Source organism: Vicugna pacos, chromosome 9, assembly GCF_048564905.1.
Source record: "Vicugna pacos chromosome 9, VicPac4, whole genome shotgun sequence".
NCBI lineage: Eukaryota > Metazoa > Chordata > Mammalia > Artiodactyla > Camelidae > Vicugna > Vicugna pacos.
In genome coordinates, this window is record NC_132995.1 from 16,679,513 (window position 1) to 16,697,569 (window position 18,057).

At 48.5% G+C, this 18,057-nt stretch overlaps 1 long non-coding RNA gene across 6 annotated transcripts in view; it reads left to right on the forward strand.

The window, feature by feature from the left end:
• The window catches only part of LOC116277585 (uncharacterized), a 232,746-nt gene extending 227,252 nt beyond the window's left edge, over nt 1-5,494 (forward strand). For 5 of the 6 annotated variants that reach the window (XR_012075560.1, XR_012075559.1, XR_012075558.1 and 2 more), the window contains 2 exons: nt 4,387-4,566; nt 5,279-5,494. This is a non-coding gene — a long non-coding RNA (uncharacterized lncRNA). Of the gene's footprint in view, nt 1-4,386; nt 4,567-4,954; nt 5,110-5,278 lie in introns of those variants that run through there. The other variant, XR_012075563.1, reaches the window with a different exon arrangement.
• The last annotated feature ends 12,563 nt before the right edge of the window (nt 5,495-18,057 follow it).

Here is an 18,057-nt window from a genome sequence, read left to right on the forward strand (position 1 = left end):
ATGAAAGCCAGCACTTCCTGTTTTGATGGCTCAGCTTTGACAAAGTGGCACCAAAACAGCTGGCTCAAGCTGGCCCATGTCAGGGGGTACTCTGGGGCAAAAGCAAGGACTTCACACATGCTGTCTTTTTTAGCTCTCACCACCACCCTGTGGGGCCCATAGTGCTATCTTTCTGAAAACTGAGTCTCAGAGAGGTTAGGTATCTTGGCCACAGTCACACAGCACATCCATGACAAGGTACCATTCATAACCAGATCCACTGAGGCCAAGGCTCTCAGGACACTAGGCTGGCGTGCACCCCTTCTGTTGCTCCACACAGTACAGGCTCAGGGTAGGAGTGGGGAACTGACATCTACAAAGATATCTAGTCTTTTCTTCTTTGAAAAAATACATCACTCTGCACATCTTCAAGTGTGACTGTGTTTCACAACTTTGTAGACCTTGACAAATGCAGAATATGACGGAAAAAGGGGCGCAGTGGGAGCTCCCTGGCAGGTTAACAAACCAGCGAAGTTGAGGGGGGTCTTCTCACCCTGCCTCAGTGCCTGGAGCTTCTCTGAGCCCAAACCCAGATGTTGAGACTCTGCTTTGATGCCCACCAGGGCTGTGCCCACACTCGGGTCTGGGTCCCTGGCAAGTAGACCTTTGCCTTCACCGAGTGATGGTGTATCCCAAGGGATACGTTTGCTCTAAACAGCACCTTCTGAGACCCAGTGCCGCCTCTGGGAGTGATGACACCCAGTTTCATAGAATCCAGAGATGGGCTTCCTGGTCAGACCCCTTCTGGGACAGAGAAGGGATCTCCACTCAGCAGCCACTGGACCCAGCTCACCCCTCCCTCCCTCGACCTCCCAAATGCCCTTTGTTGCAGAAAGAGCCCCGCATCCCAAGCCCCCTGACCGCTGGCAGCCACATCTAACCAGCCACCACTCCCAGCTTCCTGGCTGCCCCCGCATCGGGCGCCGGGCCAGGCTCACAGACAGCGGCTGGCCTGACGAGGTGGTGGCCGGGGGATGGTGACCGTGGCTGATTGAAGTCCCCATTTCCCTTGTACAAAGGCAGCATAATTAATCAGGCAGTAATGAATTCAGGTACCACTGGCTTGTCACCTCAAGAGATAGGCTATCTGAAAGAGCTGGAATCCAGAAGAGTTAATCAGGTCACCATTAGAATTTTTCAGTATTAAATGTTAATATTAAGTGGAAGATTTATAGGAATTTAACCAAAATTTGGTCTGTCGACCTTCAGGAACCCCTATCCCCCTTTCTCCCTTTCTCTCTCCCTATGGCTCTCCGGGCAGGGGAACCAGGGGTGGGTGGGCCTCTGGCTGACTCTGGCCGACTCTGGCCCTCCACCCGAGGCTGTCTTTGCTCAGGGGTGACTCTTCCCTTGTGCACCTGTTACTCAGCATCCTCTGAAGTGGGGCCATGCGAAGGAGGAAAGCTTATGCTCCCCAGCACTCTGCCTCCAGCAGCTCGGGCAGTGGACCAGGGCGCGTGCGCTGTGAAGCGGGCAGGGGTTTTGGGAGGAGTGCTGCAGGCTGTGGCTGGGACCTGACTGCGCCGGCCTGAGCTCTCTTCTGCTTCCAGGAGCAGCCAGCCCAGGAACGCACCTGGGCCGTCACAAAGCAGGGATGCTGATCTGAGCTCAAATCTCTGTCTTCTCAGGGCCCCACCGGGAGTTGGCATCTGTCAACGCAGTGGGATTAAATACAGTGGCGATTGTGAGCCACCTTGCTTGTGGCTTGTACACAGTAGGCCCTCAGCTGAGGAAGGCTCTTGCAGGTGGGGCCCCTAGAACCCTGAGCCCTGGGCTGAGGCCAGGCCTGGGACTAGCCCACCGGAGGCTGCGCAGCTCCAGGTGGAAGCCCCAGCTGGCTGTGGGGCCCGAGATGTAGTGTGTGCCAGGGTCCCTGGCAGCACTTGTCACTGCCAGGTCAAGATCAGCGATCCCCAAAAGTCCCAGGAATACTGAGAAGGCTTCCCAGGAGAGGTGCTATTTGATCTCTTTTAAAGGAGTATGCTGGGGCGAGAGTATGCTATAGATCACTGGTTGAGCACATGCTCAGCATGCACAAGGTCCTGGGTTCAATTCCCAGCACCTCCATTAAAAATAAAATTAAAACAAATAAATAAATAAACCTAATTACCTCCACTCTCTAAAAAATATATATATAATAAAGGAATATGCCAGAACCACTGGGTGTCCCCAAGCCACTGTGTCCCCAATACAGAGTGAATGGGTGGCTTGAAATCCCATGTATCCTGAGCACCTACTGTGTGCTCAAGCAGAGAAGCAAGTGATAGGGTGAAAAGACCAACTGTTCATTTTTTTTAACGGGCAATTCACAGAAGAGGCATGCAAAATGGCTTGTAAATTGATTTAAAAAAAAAAAGATGCTCAGTCCTGCCTAATCTTAAGGAAAACGCAAGTTAAATAAGGTAACATTTGTCAGTCATCAAATGGGCAAAAATTTACAAGCCTGACAGTATCAGGTACTAGTGAGGACGTCAGGATACTGCTCTCAGATGCTACCTATTGGTGCAACTGCTTTGGAGGGCCGAGCCGTTGCCTTTAGAACTAGAAATATGCATACCCTCCAACCCAGCAATTTCCTTTCTGCTTTGTCTACCCTCAAGAAACATGTATGTGCACAGGGAGAGAATCGCTGCACCAGCCTTTGTGATAGCAGAAACCTTAAATGCCCATCAATATTGGAATGTCTAAATAGATTAAGGCATATTCACAGCATGGAGTTTTATATGGCAATTTAAAAAAATTGAGTTGGACTTATACGAATGCAAATAGATCTCAAAGATGTATTATTGAGTGAAAAAAATCTGCAGAACAATATAGATATGGTTTATGTAAAAAAAACCCAACAACAAAACTCATCAATGACAACTAATACTGCATAGTTTTAATGGAGTCCCCTGTATGTTGCAAAAGCATAGAACAAAAGTCAGAAGAAATGTATCCAGACTCAGAAGTTACCTTTTAGAAGGCTGAGGGGTCAGGGATCATAGGAGTTCCGTGAGGGCAGATGGCAGGGGCGCAGCTTGAGCTTTCTCTACAGTGCTATAGATTTTGGGGAGGCAAACGGGTTAATGTACCTCGTGTAGAATAGAGATTAATTTTTAAAAGAGTTTGGCTAGGAGAAACAGACAGTGCATCTGGGGGCGGTTGGCAGAATACAACGTGAAGAGCTGAGAGAATGGCTGAGAAGGAATGGAAGTGAGCAGACGATGAGCAGACGCCCTCCGGGGCTTGCCGAGTGGAGGAGAGGGAAGGGGAGCCTGGGAAGGCCAGGGAGCCTGAACACACAGAAGGGACCGCTGGGGAGGGAAGGTGCAGAGCTGGGCTTATGATTGCTTTGTCCTTGGCCAGGCTGGGAGCACCACACACAGAGATGCATTTCCTGATGCTTAAGTTTCCAGCTGTGACAACCAAGATTCTTCCCCGCACCCCTCCTATCCTCCGTTTAAACTGGCGATCTGTTTCTCCTGCTGCTCAGACAGGAAGCCTTGATTATTTTAGCATAAGGACCCAGAATTAAAAGTCAGTGCTGCTTCTCTTGGGGTGTGATGGAGATGTTAGCTCTCTTGATTGTGGTGGTGATTTCATGGGTGTATATATACATCAAAACTCATCAAATTGGACATCCGAACTATGTGTAGTTTACTGTGCAGGAATCATACCACAATAAAGGTGTTAACAAATAAATAAATAAATAATAAAATTCAGTGCTGCTGACCCCTCTAAAAGCATCATCCACAGGAAGTGGACTCTGGTCCTGGGCACACCTTTGCTGGCCAGGGCTGCCCCGTAGGGCTGGAGGTCTGCCTCTCCTGGGTCACGCTCAGGGGTCCTCAGGCTTACAGGTGGTGGTGGTGGGAGTCTTAGTTGCAGCCACCTGGCCAACCTTCAGCCCTGAGCTCAGCATCCCTGCACAGAGTTAGGCCAGAGGAATGTGCAAAAAGGATTGCAAAACCAAACTTATCTCCAAGGCTCCACAGTACGTGGGCTTTGGAGTCCGAGCTGACTTATTATGCCAGCTCAGCCCCATGGCTCGTGGGTATAACTTCGTGCAACCTCAGATTTGCCGGCAGGGTTTCTGGGAACAAAGCAAAATAAAATACGTGGAACTCTCTACTCCATGAATGGCACCCGGTAAGTGATGATGGTGGTTGGAAATAATGATGCTAACAATACATCTCCTCCTGTCTCTTCAAGACCTTTATCAGAACAGCAAATCTTTACATACTATGAATGTGATTTCTGATGTACTGAGAATAGCTTATTCTAGTGTGATGTACAAGAGAACTCTTTTAATCAGTAACTCATCCCCATCCTGGGTTTCTTAAAAGTGGAGTTTTATTGTTTCAGAAATCTTTATGAAGAGAGACCCCAGTGAAACTGGATTGAGAAGGGCCAGTAAAGAAATTGCTTCCAGCCTTCCAGGGGAGGGATGGCTGCTCCCCTGCTGTGTTATCTGGTCCAGGTGGGACCCCACAGAGCTAGCAGGGCATCCGTCATTCCCCACAGCAAGGCCAGGACCAGGGAGAGGTGAGTAAGGCCCTGGCCTGGGGGCAAAATTTAAGGAGGTGCCAAAAAACTCAGTAATCAAGATAAATAATATTTTAATGCAATATATTTTTAATAAGAATTAATGCAAAAATATCTGCGGTGACAAAATGTCACCACTTTATACCCTGGCTTCCAGCCCCATCCTACCCCATCAGCAGCTGTCAGGCTCCTGACATCCTCCTTTCTGGGCTCTCTGGGGCACAGCTAGTCTGCCCGGGTCTGGGGGAAGGCTGCTGAGAAGTGGACTCTGTGACTTCCCTCCCATCAGCCTGGGGAGGAGCTAGGAACCCTTTCTGGACAATTATCTTTTGAGTGTGTGTGTATGATTTTTTTTTTGAACTTTTATTTTTTGGTTACCCTGTTGAAGAAAGGAGAGATTTAAACCAAATAAAGCATCAAACAAGGAATGGGAACGTGCGAGCTGACGGTAGAAAAAGCAGATTTGAAAACTGTTTTCAGAAAACCTCCTACTGTCTACTGTCTGATCTTTCAGAAAATAGTCGAGGGTTTGCAAAACCAAGAACAGCTTTTCAGTTTTACATGCCTTCCCTTTCCCCCAACAATACTGCTGCAGTAAATACACGTTCAGGGTACATCCTGTCTGCACCGCTAGGACCTAAGCATTCTGTACATCCGACTTGAAAGAAAGCTCAGCTGATTTGCTTTCAGATGCTACCCATCTCAATCTTAGGTACATCTGTCCATCCCTGGCTGATGAGTCCGGATGCCCAGCCAGCGAGGATATTTCCACCCAAGAAGAGGCAGGAAACAGCTACAGTCTAGAAGACATTGGTTTGATGAGACAATCCATTAGTTGGTTGAACCCCCTCCAAAAGAAATGGGATTAGGGGAAACAAAACCTTTTTCTGCAAGTTGGAAGTTGTGTGACAATCCCTTTTTGCTGCAATAAAATATTTAAATCAAACTAAATGAGTAGTAACAATAATAATATAACCATATACATTTATTCTGCTATTTTTCTATATATTTCTAAAAAACTAATTTGAGATATTTAGAAATAAGGCATGCTGTTTGTAGCCAATTATTTGTGGTGTGTGGTTAAATTCACTGCTAAAGGGGCTGCAGTTCTATTAAGGAGGACGTCGGGAGGCTGGGTCAGGGGGAGTCGGAGGAAATCTGAGAGGAAAAGGACCCCACTTCCGAAAGAAACGGCAGTGGAGGCAGGCAGACGGGTTTTGTTTTAAGTGTTCAGGCAAACACTCCTTTTGAAAAAAATGGATTCTGTAATTTGTTATATTAATGATATTCCTTAAATTATTACTCAAAATGCCATCCAAGTGAATGGTAAGGTAGAATCCGTTTTGTCCTTCCCTTTATCTGTGGACTTCATTTTAAAATCACTTTATTTTTCAGCACCTTGGTTTTGTTGTTTTTGCCAGGAAGCAACTTTTTTGTTCGACAGTGCAGAATAGAAATAAAGATGCTTTAAAAAAATTCTTTCAAGCACAAAAGGAGATGGTTTTCGACAGATAATTTTACATATTTACATATTTTACCTTAAGCATTTCGTAGTCTCTGCCTACTGGTGAATGGATCAGATTTTTACACTCTCTCAAAATGAACCAGTTTGGCTTCTAAGCCATTGCAAAGGACGGAAATGAATTCTAACTTTTTTTTTCCACTTCATTTTCGCATCTTCACATTTCCTTATTTCACATGGTTTAAAATAAAATGCCTCCAGCATTATTTTTCCTTTCTCAAGAGCAAAGTGAATGTGACTTTTCGGAGGGGTCACAGGATGCCCTGGGGGCCTGTGGGTGTTGTTGGACCGCTGCCTGCTTTCAGCTTGACTGAAGGGCTTGTCAGAGTTTTCATCTCCTAAGAAACAAGCCGCCGGCGCTGGCCAGAAGCAGGGGAAGGCAGCAGTCTGAGTCCCACGCTGGTTCTTTCCCACTGACATCAAATCCTGAGGTTTTAAAATTAATCCCACACAAAGACAGACCTTCATTGTGGTGCCTGTTTGAAATTAGACGAGCAATAATGACCTTTCTAAGATGTCTCGTTGTTAAGATAGCCCCCTGTTGAAACTGAAAGGCTACCAAGGGGCACCCCACCCACCCCCAGGGTGGGTGAGATGCCCCAGCAGTCGGGTCAAGGTGACCGCCTGGCCTGGCCAGGGGTGCTGCCGGGTGGCAGGAAGTGGCCGCTAGCCCAGATGGCCAGGCTGCCTCGGGCCCCTACGACCTGGGGCCACGTTGCTTCCCAGGTCTGAGCCGCTGACTGTCCCCGGCTGAGAACTGTTCTCACCTCCGGGTCAAACAGATTCTAACTAGTATTTTTGTTAAAGGGGACGGGAGACATAAAGGGACTGAAACTGAACATTAGCAAAGACAGTAGTTATCCCTTCAAGGAGGAGAGGCTCCAAGGGATACAGAATGGGGAGCTCGTGGTCCTCAGCTGAACCCCCGCTGGACCCCCGCTGGACCCCACTTGTCTTGGCCCTTTTGTGTGGGGACTTTTCTTCCCCATAGCACCGTGGCCAGGCCAGGACATGGCTGGAGTCGAGTGCTGGCCACCAAATGGGCCAGCCCAGGTTCTGGCAGCAGACTCTGCCCTCTGAATAGGGGCAGCGCGGCTGCCTCTCTGCTGGGCACCTGGGCACTGGGTGCTCATCCACCAGTTCTTCACAGAGCAACTACGGGCTCTTCGCAGGGCAACTAAGAAATCACTGCGCACGGAGAACAAACTTGAACAGCAGCATCCCTGCACAGTAACAGAGACGGAGGCGTGTTCAGCGCTTATGTGGTTTGAATGTGACCTTCTTACCAGACTAGACCGGAATAACAGTTTAGTAATTTTTGATAACTGCTTTGCTTCTAAATAATTAGATATTGTAATCATTCCCATCAGTGACTCCATTCGGAGCCCTGTTTCAGTTAAACTGGTCATTGTGCCACCGTGGCCTGCATGGAGGTCTTGGTCTTTAGAAATAGAAAGTACTTGTTAAGTAATCTGTTATCTGTGCTGCCCACCACAAGCTCTGCTGTATTTTTCCCAGTGTTCCTATTTGGAGAAGGATTGTGTGGTGTTGAATTTTGAGATTCCTAGTGTCCTCTGCAAAGGTTTTTTTATCTCATTTGAGTTGCTTCTTTTAACCCTTGGCAGTGCTTTTGAAGAGAAGAGGCACATGAAGACAGGCTGAGTATTTTGTAAACAACCAAAGCTGATTTATCAAAAGAGTGCTTTTTTCCCAGTGTAATGGTCTCTGTCAAACTTCTCTCTCTATTCTGAGTGCTGGAGAACAGGGCTGGGTCTGGTCTTCGCATTCAGCAAGTTAGAATGACGCCTCCTTCTCTGTTTTAATATATTTCACCTCTCTCAGGCAGACGGATCAGAAGCTCAGAAGGAAAACCGATGCCCTTTCCCGCAGCGAAATTAACCAGAATCACGTGGAAAACAATCCAAGCCTTGTAGGAAAGGGGAGCCATTAAAATGTGCCCTGAGCGATGGGCTGCACCCAATCTCGCAGCCTGGCTCACTCGGCGGCAGCAGACAGGAGGCTGCTCCCCGGGATGGAGGGAGCCTTGTTGCAGTGCCACAATTAAAATCAGCTCCTCTGCCAAAAAATAAAAGGGAGGAGGGAAGAAGGAGAACATCAAAGACAGATTGAAATGTGTAGTTAGTAATAAGAGTGGTCTCCTCTTGAACCAAAGCCTGCAGCAATTCACGGCCCCCTTGTTAATGAGAAATTTTGACCTCTGGTTTGTAAGTTAAACTTGTAATCCCAGCTAATGAAGTAAATCACTTCCAACTTGAGTCTGTTGTTCCCCGTCTGCTGTGCACACTGGGTCTGAGAGTGAGGATCCAGGTCTACACACACACACAGATTGAGGGGAAATAGAATTATTCGGTGATGGCAGAGTTTCTTTGCCTGCTGAGGATGTGCTGGTGGCAGGGCTGCAGGCACAGATTGTGGACCTTTCGGTTATTTTCTTGTAACCTGTGTGTTGATAACGGACAGAGACTGTTAGACTCTGGGTTGAACAGCAGGATTGAATGACACTGCAGGGAGGTAAGCCGGGGACCCCCCATGCCACAGTTCTTCATTTCTTCAGCAAATGGAAATGCATCTTACTAGGTCCAGGCCAACCACCGAGCCTACAGTCCAGTGCTTTGCAAATGGTAGAAGTCGATGCGTATTTGCTGAAGAATTGCTGCCGATTGAAGGAAAGACTATTTGGGTGATGTGGAGCTTGGAGGAAAGAGAGCGCCGCTCAGGAATGTGAGCCCGAGAAAGGCAGGGCTGAGGGTCTGTGAGCTGCCTGACTTCCGGTGGCAGTGGCGCTGAGCCTTGGTGCGGAGAAGAGCCATTGTGTGAAACTAGATACAGCTGGGACGCTGAGGGGCTTTCTTCTTAGAGTGACAGATTGTAGCTGAGAGAAACGGGCTCGAACATCACCCAGTTTTAATTGCATGAGGGCCAGAGGAGGTAGCAGGCTATTGTTTTGTCGAAAAGGGATTTCACTCAGAGAGCTGTTGACCTTCTGTTGGACACTTGGAGGGCCCTTAGTTTTATTCGAGTCGGTGACAGATCATGGTCTAGTCCTCCTGGCTAGTCTAAATTCTCTAAAATTTTCCAGATTATTTTGCAAGTTATCTAAGCTTCTGATTGGGCCACAATATTAATTTTTTTTTGGCCAGAATTCAACTCAGCCACCAGTTGGCATAGTGACCGTAGTGACTTTGGCGCATGAGCTGCCAGAGGTGACTCTTCTGGTCTTTGGAAAATGTTATCCCTCCCCCTCAAGTAGAGGATGCCTTTTCTGGAGTTCAGGCCACCATCCTCCAACCTGGGCCAGCTGCACCAGTGGTGGAGAGGTCAGCACCCAGAACCTGCTGGGACCACAAGGAATCAGTGGGAGCCCCCGTGGGGCAGGGGGGGAGCACTGCCCACCCTCTCTGCAGGCAGGATCTCTGTAGCAAAATCCCACAATGGCAAATGGCCTTTGTTCGGAAAATTTGGGGCAGCTGGCCCCTTTTTTCCTTCTCACTTCTGTGGGACATCCTTGTCCCTCTCCTATCCCTTGGTGAGCATCAGCCTAAAAGGGTTCTGAAAAATTCAAGCTCTCTAGGCAGAAGGAGGGGGTTAGGAGGAAGGATGTTTTTAAACCATCGATTCCTATTATTTCTGTTGAAGGACACTCAGACCTAGTCTCCTTGTGTCTCTCTGGTTTTTCATGAGACAAAGCAAAGCATTTGGGCATTTGTCCTGTTTGTATGACCCTGCAGAGAGCTCGGGGGTGAGTCCCCAGGCAGGAAAAGTCACTGACCGGTGTCTGAAAATCTGAGGACGTCTGGAGCCCGAGGCTGGGTGTTCAGATCTACTACAAACAAGAGAGCGTTATACGTAAAGTGATTTGAATAATCTAATTTTTCCTCTAAATGTGAGCATGTATAAAATATTAATTTCGTCAACAAGTGGAGAAAATGCCACCGTGAATCTGTTCTCCGATGGCCTACCTGATGTGGGGAGAGGCCTGTAGAGGGGGCCGTGAACGTAATCATGGTTTATTAGCTACACAAGCTTTTTCCTTTGTTTCTTTTCATTTAATTCAAAGTGAAACAACTCAGCATGCAAAACTAAAATTAGCTGGGAAAAAAGGTGTAAGTGAATAAACAGGCAGATCCATTAGAGTCGATGGGTTATCGGATCCCTTGCCACTCCTCAGACAGCGGCCTATTAAAAGTGGTAATGTTCGCTGCCGGCGGGGCCCCCGGCAAAGAAAGAAGGCCGAGGCAGGCCTATTTCACATGCATCAGACACAAGAATTAAATAGACCAATGTTCCCTAAAAGACTGAAGTACATCTCTTTCTGACGTTCATCTCAGGCAAAAATTCATTGATCTCAGTATGTCCCTTGGCAATTATAAAATATTAAATCCAAGTCACACTTTTCTAGTTGGCTTAATTTTTTCTCTTTTCACAGCTTTCTATTTGATCAATTTTAACAAGTTAGGAAGAGCATCTAATAATAAAAAGTGCAGAGTTTAAAAGTTTGTTCTTTTGCCACTCTTTTCTTTTCTTTTTTCAAATTTTGTTTTGGGGTTTGCATTCACTTTGTGTTATGTAAAATGACTTGAATGCTGTTTTAACAAACAGAAAGAACATGAGTGAGCCAGAAGGTTCTTTATTGAGAATGATACTCATTAGTAGGCATCCAGTGATAAGGACAGGCTGATTTAAAGATTTTTTTTTTTTTTAGCACATGCCCAAACAGCCTTCTCATTGTTTTGTAGTCATTAATGTTCCCCTATTCCAAAATTACCATGCGGTTTCAGCTGGGAGTATGTGGTGGGGCTAGAGATTTGACTATGTTCCACCGAGATTTACAAAAGATGCATATCCCTTTCCCCATTTTTATGCATATGTAATTTTTCAGCGTTTGATGTTTGTTAATTCAGAATATAACATAAATGCTGGCATAGATACACATGAATAAAAATGCAGAATTTGGGGAGCCCATTTTCATTAGACTATCAGTATGGGAATTATTGGAGGGAGAAACGTTGCATAATAGTAACTTTATTCTCCAATTTTTGCCATAAACTATGAGAACTTTCCCCCTAAATGTATAATTTATAATATATAGAATCATTTAATGTAACATAATAAATTCTTCTGAAATAAAATCTTGTTATGATCTTCTCCCTACATTTAAATTTTCCTATGGGAAAAATTATTCATTAGTTGTCCACTTTTTACCAATTCCTTTGTTAGAAACTTTTTTTGTATTAATGTAATTTAATTCTTATCATAAACCCATGAGGTCAGGTAAGAGGTACAAGGGGCTCTTGATTGTCTAGCAACTTCCCTTTCTGGCCAGCCAGGCCCGTATCTCTTGGGTTTTTGCAGCAGGATCAGAGAGAGGGAGAGAAGGCCGCGGAGGAGAGGGAGAAGCCTGGGGGACGGTGTTGAGGAATATTGAAGAGACGGACCCACTGCGGTACGCCAGGGAGAAAGCAGGAGTGAAGAGATGGTTCAGCAGGGGTGCTGTGATCTATGTGTCTCCTTCAGACTGTTTGAGAAATGTCAGGGTTGAATTGGCTCACTTTGAAATGATGTTTCCGTTGGTAGATTGTGCTTCTTTGTCTGAGACGCTGCCCTGAGACTGGGCCACATGGGTGATGGCCTTATAATTACTAAGGTTGTTTTGAATGCCCAGTTGCAAACCATGTTTCAAATAGAATTCAACAAAGAGTTGGAGACAAGAAGGCTCTGAGCCTGGTGGCTTCTGGGCTCCTAATAGGCTTTGCCTGGATCTCTAAAGGAGGCATCAGATGCAGAATTTTCTGCACGGTCTCTTTGTGGCTGCCTTGTCATTCTCCTCCTGTGCCTGCTTTTCCTTCATGCCCTGTGCCTCCTCCTCTGTCTCCCCATGCAGTGATGATGCGTAGCATTTCCCTCTCAGAGACCGCAAGAGGAGATGGTTAGTGCCCTGGGGCCCACACTGTGCTGTGAGCCACCTCTTAGAGTGCTCCAAGCATTGCTGAGCCTCCTGTGGGGCCCGGAGCCCAGGGCCAGCAGTGTGTACAACCGTGGCTGGCTCACCCACCTCTGTGATGTCCCCTCTCTGAGTCACTAGCCCTCTTTAAGGTCTGCTCCCTCCTGTGTCTGCTGGGACCTCTTTTATCACCCTAGCACTTAAAACATGACTTGACACAGAACAGGTGTCCAGGAAGGATCTCTCGAGCAGAAGGATGCATGGGTGGGTGGATGGATGGACGGACAGACTGGAGGATAGTTGAGAGTATCTCACAAACTCATGTCAGGAACTGAATAGGCTGCTCCTCCAAGGAGCACCAGCATTTCCTGAAAGACCTAGGACGGATGCTACACACACAGGAGAATAGTACCCCAAATCAGGGTTTCCAAAGGTGAGCTCCTCCCACTCAAGACCTACTCAATCAGAAATGTGTCTCTTCAATATGTGCTACGGGGGAGTCTAGTGCGCTCCAGTATCTGAGAACCTCTGCTTTTCTAAAGTCAGGATTTCAGGAGTACGGGTGCTGATCTGCTGGAAGTGGAGTGGAAACTCTTTCCTGGTCTCAGCAGCTAAAACCTCCTGTACCACCTACTATTTGCCGGGCCAAGGCTGCCTGAGGATCCCCCCAGCCTCCTGGACACGAGGTGCCCTCCCTACCACCAGGCAGAGGCTACGGTCCCACAGCCCCTAACCCATCTCTCTCAGCAGCAGGCTTCCTCCTCGTGCCCTGGTATCAGGGTGGACCTTTGCAGCTTTGCCCTATGCTCCCCGCATTAAGCTCCTCGGGTCCCAGGGAACCTTGTGTGGTGAGAGGCCCCAGGCCCTCTGCATCAGGGGTAGCTTTGAGCTTGTCCAGTTCCCCCAGAGGAGGGAGCCTAGACCCTCCTTCTGGGATTTTATCCCCTCTGGGAGGAGTTCCTGGGATATAGCAGCTGTCAGTGTGGGAACAACAAAGCTGTTTCTTCTTAGGTGGAGCCTCAGTCATCTCATCTGTAAACTGGGGTAAAAATAACAACCTCCTTGCCTCACTCTCTGGGCTGCTTGGCTGCTTCAGACACCGCATGAACACGAGAGGCCTTTGCAAGTCTTAAAATGCACACACAAAGGCTCTGTGCATGTCCACATTTTAACCTGGAATCCTGAAGTGTATCTGGGGTGATTTCCTTCTACCAGTGGTGGAACAGTGAGTAGGCTCTCCTCCTCCCCAGATCTGAACCCCTGTGTGCCTTGGGGGAGAAAAGTGCCTCTTGAAGATCTGTGTGCAGTGAAATTTTGCACAGGCTTTGAGAGTTGCGGCATCTCCTCACAAACCCCTTCTCCAGTTTAAATGTTCGTGTCTCTTGTTCTGTTAGGAATTTGACCTGGTTTGTGATCATTGCACCCAAGTATCTGGAAAATACAGCAGTGGCCAGTGTCTATGAATTGACTGTTTTTGGTGTGCATGCATGCACATGCCTCTGTGAGTGTGTGTGTGTGTTTGTAATGTATATTCGAGGTAGGCAAAACGGTTTACATATTCCCAGCCCATGTTAACACGACGTTCTTTCCTGAACATAACATGTTTCGGAAAATTCCCAAATCTTTCACTCTGAGACTCAACGATACCGTTATTAAAATGGTTCTGTTTAAAGAACACTTTGGTGAACTTTATTTCCTTTTTAACAACATACTCATTTTAAAGGTCATGGTGTTGAGTTGCTGGCGCAGTGACCTAAGAATAACCTTTCCCTGCTACCTGCTTTTCTGATCTGTGGTGTTGGCATTCGGAAATGCTCTTTCCCTTGGAGTTTCAGCAGCTAAATAAGTTGCAGCCCCTTCAGCTATACTCATAAAAATTTGCTTCCAGACAACATGGTCTGTTTATTGTGTAATAATCGAAATGGCACTAAATTGCAGTGATTGCCGAACACTTAGGAATTGTATTAACCTCTTAAGTGCTAAGCGGTTCCTGTCATCTCCCCACTCAGACAAGCAGCCCCATCGTGTTTCTGTCGCTGTGCTTCCCTTGGTCAGTGTCATGGGGGCAGCAAGTGCCCTCAAGCCCAAATCTTGCCCTGGGAGCAGGCTGGACCCTGCTCGCACCACACTAACCAGAGGAGAGTCCAGCCTGGCCTGTGGCAGAGACAATAAGCTGCCCCTGCCGGGGATCTCAAGAGGCTGGATTGGCCAGTCTTGGCCCGCAGGGTCCCACTTCCGTCCCCTGGCTTCAGCTGTGTTGTGTGTTTTATGACAGTTGCTTTATAGCTCAGTTTGCGAATCGATTCTCCAAAGAGCAAAGGGAAAGGCTGGTCTCTCTGCCGGAGCCGCCACCTTTGAGAAGCTGCGCCTAGCTGGGAGAGCCCGGGCTGCCCTGCAGGAGGCCGGGGGGGGCTGTGGCCTTGGCATCCCTGGGCCTTGCCCGCCAGCCGCCAGCCCTGTCCGCGCTGCTCCTGCGAGCGGCAGGCCCGGGAAGGAAGAGTTAACCAGAAATGGAGCGGCGCTGCTCCGGGGCAGGCAGCCTCGCTGCAGAACAGAGCAGCGTTCGTGCAAAGGCAAGTCATTTCCCGAAACACTGCAGACACACGGCCTCGGGCAGCCTAAAACCTTTGGAGACCAAAATGGCTCGCAGGGGTTGGAAGTAATAAGGTGCTTTTCCCTTCTTTCTCCTTCACTGAAATTCTGCGAGGTTGCTCTGCATGGCCGGGGAACAATGGTGCTGTTTTTGTGTTTTCCATGGGTATTAAGATCCATTACGCGGTGACATTTTTAAGATTGGTTATCCTGTAGTTTGGTGTTAAATTGAAGTTGTTTGTTTTGAATTTAATTCTTTCATTTTTCAAATGGAAAAAAGGCAGCCGTGCGGTGCGGTGAGGCTGGCTCGCTGAAGTGTGCCCGTTCTCGTTCTGGGGCCAATCTCTTCGCCACCCCCGGACCTCGGCAGAATTAGCCATGAAAGAACATGACCTCTTTCTCAATTGGAAAGTCGGTAAGAATCCTTGGAGACGACTTTCGCAAACTAGGAACTAGGGGTCATCTCCCTTGTATCTTGAGAGAAACAGGATATGAGCTGGTTTTTAACACAATGTTAGACATCCAATCTGTTATGCCTAATGCAGCCTGCATATAATTATTACTAACTCTCTGTATTCGACAGCAGCAAAATCAGCTTCCATCCAACACATGACCCAGCAGCAGTGGGCCAGATGACATCTGTTAACTCTTTGTCAAATGCCCTCTTGCTGTCCCTTTTCTCCCAAACAGCTCTGTGGTTAATTATGACTGGAGCATATGACACAGTCTTTCGAGTGGAGAGAACTGCTTAGGGGCAAGGAGAAATCTAGCTCTAGGAAATCCTCTTCTCTCTCCCTTAAAAAAAAAAAAGCCATAGCAAATCGTTTTAAAATAAACATTCATTTGTAGCCCCAGAATAGTTTGTTGGAATATGTTTTGATTAAGCCCCAAGATTACAGGGTTACTGTATAGTATTGTGTCGAGAGGCCCAGCCCTTCATGGAAAAAAGAATCACATCAAATTCTTGTCAAACCATAAAAAAGTTTCCATCAGAGGAACATGGGCGGCCTGGATGCCCGGGAGCCGGGAGCTGGCCCACGTCTGTGCCAACGTTATCAACTCCGTTAATGGTGAAAGGCAGTTTCATCTTCATTGGTCACTGGAACATGGAAAGACCAATCTGATAAACCAAAATTTAGGCCCAGCCCCAACTAATGGAGTAAAGGGACGTCTACATCCTGCTGCCCGGGGTTCATGGGAGCTGGGTTTTTCCCCTGGAGCCCATGTGTAGTGGCTGGTTTTCAGTACTGGACCTGATGTGGCCTCTGGGGGCCTCCTTACCTTCACCTTCTGTGAGGTGAGATCAAAACTGTGAGTCTCAGGCCTTCACTTCGGATCCATACATTGGCACCTATATATCGGCACGGGGCTGACCATGTGTCGATCTAATCTTCTGGGTCTCTGCTCTCTGCCTATTCATGGCCCTGGGTTTTTACTAAGTGTCTCCTGCTGTGGCAGCCCGCTAGCCTCTTTGTGGATGTTGTCCCACATCGGATCTTGTCCCACATCGCAGAGCCCTGGCCCTGGGTTATCCCTGGTCCCTCCTGTGGACAGCATCTCCCCTGCGTGATTGATAAACTGCTTCATGTCACCCCCTGCTTGCTTCGGGGTTTTGAGACCTTGATTCTGGGAAAGGAAGTTGAAGGAGCTGCTTAGCAGTCAAACCCCTCACACCCAGACCCTCTGCCTGCCGTATGCTACAGAGGACAGGCTGTAGAAGCTACCTTGCCAGCCTCCTTTCCCAAGACACCCCATCCTGCCTGCCCAGGACACAGGTGGGGTGCGGACTCGCGTTAGGAGGGACCCTGAAATGTGAGTCCTGGCCAGTCCTGAGGCCAGAGCCCTTCTCTGCCACATCCACAGGGCTGAGGCTTTGGGCCTGAGATGCAGGACCCCAAGTTTCCTTTTAGACTCTGTCCTGGGGATGCACATGTGGATTAAATTAGGGCAATATGTTTTTCTAACAGCATCTTGGCTGAAAAGCCAAGCAGATAAATGGAAACAAACCCTGCTTTATGTGAATGAAAAGGGGCTGAGGGGGGAGCCAGTCCAGCCTGAAGCATCACAGCCGGCAGAGCTGCCCTCCTGGGCTCTCCCCACCCTCCCGCCTCCTCCTCCACCCCTGACTCCAGAAGTCCTCACCACAGGGCTCCTTCTGCCCCTCAGCACCCCTCACCAGGCCTCTGCCCTGGCCAAACCGGCTTCCTGCCCTTCTGCAAACCCCGGCCCTTGGCCGTGGCCGTCACCCAGGCTGTGCTCTCTGTGCAGGACCTTCTCTCCAGGTCCGGCACCGTGGTGAAGAGTACACATTCCCGAGTCACTGTGGGCATGGCCCTTACCTGCTCCACCTCAAGTCTCCTCACCTGTAAGTAGGGATGACGATGCTACGCCGCAGAGCTCAGGCAGGACTGAGGGAGTGATGCCCATGAAGCCCTTAGCGCGGCACCTGGGATACAGCCAACACTTGTTGTGTGTTACCTCCATTGTTATTATTACCACCACCTCTCAAACTCCTCCTGGCCTCAGGGCGCGCTTGTCTTTGCCCCCCTGATCACCTCTGTTGGACAGGCCATTTCCTCCCTGTGGAGCTCCTTCTGCACCTCCATCGGCTGGCTTCACGCTGGCTGAAGGCAGGGAGCCCTGGGGGCAGGGGCCTTGTCAGGGTAGCAGCAGAGATGAAGATGGCAGGTATCTGGGTAACATTTGTTGGTAGTCTGGTTTGTGATGATGGGTTTCGTTGTTGGTTTTAATGAGAGGCCAAGCTCCCCCACAAAGGCGGCCTCTATCCATCACTCCTGGGCCCGCGCACAGGTCTCTCATGTGGAGCTGGTCCCCCAGCTCCCAGGGGAACAGGTGGTGACTTCCTAGCAGCTGAACGCTGGTCAGGAACTGATTAGCCCCTGGGTGACTCAAGAGTCCAGGAGAAGTGTTTTGTATTATTTTAAGCCACTCTGTTGTGTAAACACTTCCACGACTTTCACTAAAGTAGCCCCTCTTAGTATGAGAAGAGTGTTCGTGGATTCCTGACTTCTCCATGGCCTTCCTGACTCTCCCCAGCACCCACTGGCCGCTTCCCCACCAGAAAGCTTTCCTCGTCAGATGGCCCCACTCACCTGACATCCCCCGGGAGATCGTAATCTTTAAGAGGGAAGGGAAGGGTTTAGCCCCCAACTTGCACACCTGCCCCCAATGCCAAGGCACTTAAATGAGTTACAGATAAGGCACGTGCTTCGTAAATCTTGAGTGACTGATATCACTTAGGAATGCTGAACCCTCCTCTCCTCTCGGCCCTCACAGCATTTTGCTACCCAACACACCACTTTCTCGAAGGTAGGGACTGCATGCAACCCCTCCTCGTCATCTTCCCAGTGCCTAGAACACAGCAGGTGTTGCATAAATTGATGCTAGGAATGAA